Here is a 7,227-nt window from a genome sequence, read left to right on the forward strand (position 1 = left end):
GAACAATTCTGTTTTAAACTTTTTAAAAAATGCCACAGAAACGTATGGAATGCTTTACGCTGCTTTTGTACCATCTTGTATGAATTGAAGATTAGTTTTTGAGTGGCATAAGAGATTCAAGGAAGGCAGAAAGTCTGTAAGGGATGATGAGAGGTGTAAGAAGTCAGAACACCAGAGTTGATTGGCCAAATAAAGAATTTCATGAATAACGCATTTCGTGTGTCTATAGATACAATAAGTGCACAGTTTGATGTCAGTGTGTGAATTGTTCACACAACTATTCGCGAGGAATAACTCCCACATTATCACAGACTATTTGATCAAGATGAGTATCAAGGCAGTTTCTCACCCTCTCTATAGTTCAAATCTTGCTCCGTGTGATTTTTGCTTACTCTCTAAGCTGTAACGAGGGTCATTGACATGCTCACACAAGAGGAACTCCATGGAGCCTTCCATAAATTGTTGGAACGGTACAATTGCATTGCAGCAGGAGGAGATTACTTCGAAAGGGATTAGAGCTTCATGTGTATACTATCAATAAAAGTGCCCATGCGAAAAACGTCTGGAAACTTATTGAAGGCACTTCGTATATTTCTCTAAAATTAGCGGAATGTACAAAGTGCCTTCAATAAGTTTCCAGACAGCAAGTCATCCGAGAAAAACTATTTAAACACCATATTTTTTAAGGAAAAAAGGAGGTGATGAGGGTGATATGACTATTGACAATGTACAACAGCAAGTGAACCTTCATTACTAAACTGTGGCAGATACGGCGATTTGTCTTTAAAAAATGGGCGTGAACGCTTTATCCAAAATACACTACTTTCAAAAAAGTCAAAACACCCGCATCTCTGACAAAACATGCTCTATCACCTGATTCAGGGTGGGTGCAAGGAATTAAAAACTTAACTTGAGAGTAAAAACAACAAATTCGAAGAAAGAAAACGAAGCCTTTTTTCAAGTTTGAATCCAATTCATTCCACAAAATCACTTTCACTAAGGATGTTGGCAATCTTCACTTGCTCCCTCTCGTAAGTATTCTATATCTTTCTAGAAATAATTCTGACTAGAAAAATATCGGGGAAACCAATACCAATAATAAATCTTTAGATTCATACGATATGATGACCATGAGTATTGGATGTGACACAAGGGTCGTTTAATGATGGAGATATTCCGCTCGCATCCCTAAAAAGGTGCGTTCAGAATGGGACAAAAATTAAAATTGCACCACTCGAGAACAATTTCTTCTCCTCTGACCGAGGATAAAACAATGTACACTTTGAAATTACCTGACGTCATAAAGAATGGATAGTAGTTACCTTAATTAGTGTTATGTCATAAAGAATGAATAGTAGTTACACCAAAAGCTCATAATTCCTGACTGCTGCTGCTGCTTTTTCAATCACTGTCAATGTTAAGAGCATATATATCTATATACCTATTTACAATGCCTCCTCACGGGACAGAGTTAGACACCAGGGGCGTTTTTTTAACGTGCAGAAAAGGTACAAAAATAGTACAAAAATAAAATAAAAAACTTGTCCCAGGACTGCTCCTCCACCGAAAGAGAACAAGAAATAGAAGTGCTGCATCTGAAGAACAGATACTACACTTTGATATTATTACCTTTAATATACATGCGTATGTACGTGTGTCACGGTTTCGAGATTTTAAAGTATTCGATCGGGATATCCTATTTATTAAAAAGGAGGATTAAAGGTGATAACATACTACGAACATTAAATTAGTAAATAGATAGGCTAATTTAATGTTTATAGTAGGTTATCACCTTCTATCTTCCTGTTTAATAAATAGGATATCCCGAACACCGAAGACGTAATGTAAAAAAAAATTAAAATAAAATGAATGATGTCGTTTTAGGGCTGTACGTGAAAGTAAAATATACCTTATTGGTCTTCTGGCAAGGATTCAAGGATAGTATCTGTTCTGTCTAAAGATGGCATAGTAATATTGTGAGGTTTCCGTTCGTGCCAGGAATCCATACAATGGAAATATGTTTAAGACTCCTATAAGAATATTGGAGATAAACCATAATAACCAGATATATTCTTATACTGTATTAACCAGATTGCTTAAATACTTTTACAGTAAAGAGCTACAATAATATCGCGGGGGGGGGGGTCTGCATTCACGCTGAATGTCAACAGAATTCCCAGCAGTAATATATTACATATGAAAGATGCCGCTGTGGAATTTCCACAAGTTTCGTTAGTTTAAATGAATTAATGCAGATGTTTATTTTTTTCTTTTCATTCATCACTCCTGGATATGTTTCAAAAGAGAGTCGCATACCTGATAGGTCCTGAACTGTCATCTAGGATTCAACCTCTGTCCCATCGACGAAATGTTGCATCCCTCTGCCTATTCTACAAGTACTTTAATGGTGAATGCTCTGAAGAACTACAAACACGTGTACCCCCTCGACGTAAATACTTCCGACAAACCCGACAAGCAGCTAAATCCCATCCCTACACAGTAGAGATCCCTAGGTGTAAGAAAGCTTTCTATTTCAATAGTTTCTTCCCCAGAACTGCTAGACTTTGGAAACCCCTTCCGGGTTCCTGCTTTCCCAACTGTACTGACATGCAGAAGTTCAAGTGTAATGTGAACAGAAATCTTGCTACTCATCTCCCTACATAATACCCCTGCAACTTATGTCCCCGATAGTAGCCACGTACTTCAAAGTGGCACAATGCCTTGTTTGGGATGAAAATTGAATTTTTAAAAAAATCCTGTGCTGGCATTAAAACGGATTACTGTCATTGAAACTAAACATTTAATGTTGTAAAATAATTTATCTATAATAAAGGGGAAAGGCTTAAAGGTAGCTTTTATGATGTCTAATGTGTATAACTATTTTTAAAAGGTCTTTAATAAATTAATGTTTAGGATTATTCATATTATTATACTATCTTCCTATGTTTTTAAAAGGTCTTTAATAAATTAATATTAGGATTATTCATATTATTATACTATCTTCCTATGTTTTTAAAAGGTCTTTAATAAATTAATGTTTAGTATTATTCATATTATTATACTATCTTCCTATGTTTTTAAAAGGTCTTTAATAAATTAATATTTAGGATTATTCATATTATTATACTATCTTCCTATGTTTTTAAAAGGTCTTTAATAAATTAATGTTTAGTATTATTCATATTATTATACTATCTTCCTATGTTTTTAAAAGGTCTTTAATAAATTAATGTTTAGGATTATTCATATTATTATACTATCTTCCTATGTTTTTAAAAGGTCTTTAATAAATTAATATTTAGGATTATTCATATTATTATACTATCTTCCTATGTTTTTAAAAGGTCTTTAATAAATTAATATTTAGGATTATTCATATTATTATACTATCTTCCTATGTTTTTAAAAGGTCTTTAATAAATTAATGTTAGGATTATTCATATTATTATACTATCTTCCTATGTTTTTAAAAGGTCTTTAATAAATTAATGTTTAGGATTATTCATATTATTATACTATCTTCCTATATTTTTAAAAGGTCTTTAATAAATTAATGTTTAGGATTATTCATATTATTATACTATCTTCATATGTTTTTAAAAGGTCTTTAATAAATTAATGTTTAGGATTATTCATATTATTATACTATCTTCCTATGTTTTTAAAAGGTCTTTAATAAATTAATGTTTAGGATTATTCATATTATTATACTATCTTCCTATATTTTTAAAAGGTCTTTAATAAATTAATGTTTAGGATTATTCATATTATTATACTATCTTCCTATGTTTTTAAAAGGTATTTAATAAATTAATGTTTAGTATTATTCATATTATTATACTATCTTCCTATATTTTTAAAAGGTCTTTAATAAATTAATGTTTAGGATTATTCATATTATTATACTATCTTCCTATGTTTTTAAAAGGTCTTTAATAAATTAATATTTACTATTATTCATATTATTATACTATCTTCCTATATTTTAAAAGGTCTTTAATAAATTAATGTTTAGGATTATTCATATTATTATACTATCTTCCTATGTTTTTAAAAGGTCTTTAATAAATTAATGTTTAGGATTATTCATATTATTATACTATCTTCCTATGTTTTTAAAAGGTCTTTAATAAATTAATGTTTAGGATTATTCATATTATTATACTATCTTCCTATATTTTTAAAAGGTCTTTAATAAATTAATGTTTAGGATTATTCATATTATTATACTATCTTCCTATGTTTTTAAAAGGTCTTTAATAAATTAATGTTTAGGATTATTCATATTATTATACTATCTTCCTATGTTTTTAAAAGGTCTTTAATAAATTAATGTTTAGGATTATTCATATTATTATACTATCTTCCTATATTTTTAAAAGGTCTTTAATAAATTAATGTTTAGGATTATTCATATTATTATACTATCTTCCTATGTTTTTAAAAGGTCTTTAATAAATTAATGTTTAGGATTATTCATATTATTATACTATCTTCCTATGTTTTTAAAAGGTCTTTAATAAATTAATGTTTAGGATTATTCATATTATTATACTATCTTCCTATATTTTTAAAAGGTCTTTAATAAATTAATGTTTAGGATTATTCATATTATTATACTATCTTCCTATGTTTTTAAAAGGTCTTTAATAAATTAATGTTTAGGATTATTCATATTATTATACTATCTTCCTATATTTTTAAAAGGTCTTTAATAAATTAATATTTAGTATTATTCATATTATTATACTATCTTTCTATGTTTTTAAAAGGTCTTTAATAAATTAATATTTACTATTATTCATATTATTATACTATCTTCCTATATTTTTAAAAGGTCTTTAATAAATTAATGTTTAGGATTATTCATATTATTATACTATCTTCCTATATTTTTAAAAGGTCTTTAATAAATTAATGTTTAGGATTATTCATATTATTATACTATCTTCCTATATTTTTAAAAGGTCTTTAATAAATTAATGTTTAGGATTATTCATATTATTATACTATCTTCCTATGTTTTTAAAAGGTCTTTAATAAATTAATGTTTAGGATTATTCATATTATTATACTATCTTCCTATGTTTTTAAAAGGTCTTTAATAAATTAATGTTTAGGATTATTCATATTATTATACTATCTTCCTATATTTTTAAAAGGTCTTTAATAAATTAATGTTTAGGATTATTCATATTATTATACTATCTTCCTATGTTTTTAAAAGGTCTTTAATAAATTAATGTTTAGGATTATTCATATTATTATACTATCTTCCTATGTTTTTAAAAGGTCTTTAATAAATTAATGTTTAGGATTATTCATATTATTATACTATCTTCCTATATTTTTAAAAGGTCTTTAATAAATTAATGTTTAGGATTATTCATATTATTATACTATCTTCCTATATTTTTAAAAGGTCTTTAATAAATTAATGTTTAGGATTATTCATATTATTATACTATCTTCCTATATTTTTAAAAGGTCTTTAATAAATTAATGTTTAGGATTATTCATATTATTATACTATCTTCCTATGTTTTTAAAAGGTCTTTAATAAATTAATGTTTAGGATTATTCATATTATTATACTATCTTCCTATATTTTTAAAAGGTCTTTAATAAATTAATGTTTAGGATTATTCATATTATTATACTATCTTCCTATGTTTTTAAAAGGTCTTTAATAAATTAATATTTACTATTATTCATATTATTATACTATCTTCCTATGTTTTTAAAAGGTCTTTAATAAATTAATGTTTAGGATTATTCATATTATTATACTATCTTCCTATGTTTTTAAAAGGTCTTTAATAAATTAATGTTTAGGATTATTCATATTATTATACTATCTTCCTATGTTTTTAAAAAGTCTTTAATAAATTAATATTTAGTATTATTCATATTATTATACTATCTTCCTATATTTTTAAAAGGTCTTTAATAAATTAATGTTTAGGATTATTCATATTATTATACTATCTTCCTATGTTTTTAAAAGGTCTTTAATAAATTAATATTTAGTATTATTCATATTATTATACTATCTTCCTATATTTTTAAAAGGTCTTTAATGAATTAATGTTTAGGATTATTCATATTATTATACTATCTTCCTATGTTTTTAAAAGGTCTTTAATAAATTAATATTTAGTATTATTCATATTATTATACTATCTTCCTATATTTTTAAAAGGTCTTTAATAAATTAATGTTTAGGATTATTCATATTATTATACTATCTTCCTATGTTTTTAAAAGGTCTTTAATAAATTAATATTTAGTATTATTCATATTATTATACTATCTTCCTATATTTTTAAAAGGTCTTTAATGAATTAATGTTTAGGATTATTCATATTATTATACTATCTTCCTATGTTTTTAAAAGGTCTTTAATAAATTAATATTTAGTATTATTCATATTATTATACTATCTTCCTATATTTTTAAAAGGTCTTTAATAAATTAATATTTAGTATTATTCATATTATTATACTATCTTCCTATGTTTTTAAAAGGTCTTTAATAAATTAATGTTTAGGATTATTCATATTATTATACTATCTTCCTATGTTTTTAAAAGGTCTTTAATAAATTAATATTTAGTATTATTCATATTATTATACTACCTTCCTATATTTTTAAAAGGTCTTTAATAAATTAATATTTAGTATTATTCATATTATTATACTACCTTCCTATATTTTTAAAAGGTCTTTAATAAATTAATATTTAGTATTATTCATATTATTATACTATCTTCCTATGTTTTTAAAAGGTCTTTAATAAATTAATGTTTAGGATTATTCATATTATTATACTATCTTCCTATGTTTTTAAAAGGTCTTTAATAAATTAATATTTAGTATTATTCATATTATTATACTATCTTTCTATATTTTTAAAAGGTCTTTAATAAATTAATGTTTAGGATTATTCATATTATTATACTATCTTCCTATGTTTTTAAAAGGTCTTTAATAAATTAATGTTTAGGATTATTCATATTATTATACTATCTTCCTATGTTTTTAAAAGGTCTTTAATAAATTAATATTTAGTATTATTCATATTATTATACTATCTTCCTATATTTTTAAAAGGTCTTTAATAAATTAATATTTACTATTATTCATATTATTATACTATCTTCCTATGTTTTTAAAAGGTCTTTAATAAATTAATGTTTAGTATTATTCATATTATTATACTATCTTC

The sequence above is a fragment of the Euprymna scolopes genome, chromosome 5 (assembly GCF_053919585.1).
Source record: "Euprymna scolopes isolate OS-2025 chromosome 5, ASM5391958v1, whole genome shotgun sequence".
Lineage (NCBI taxonomy): Eukaryota > Metazoa > Mollusca > Cephalopoda > Sepiida > Sepiolidae > Euprymna > Euprymna scolopes.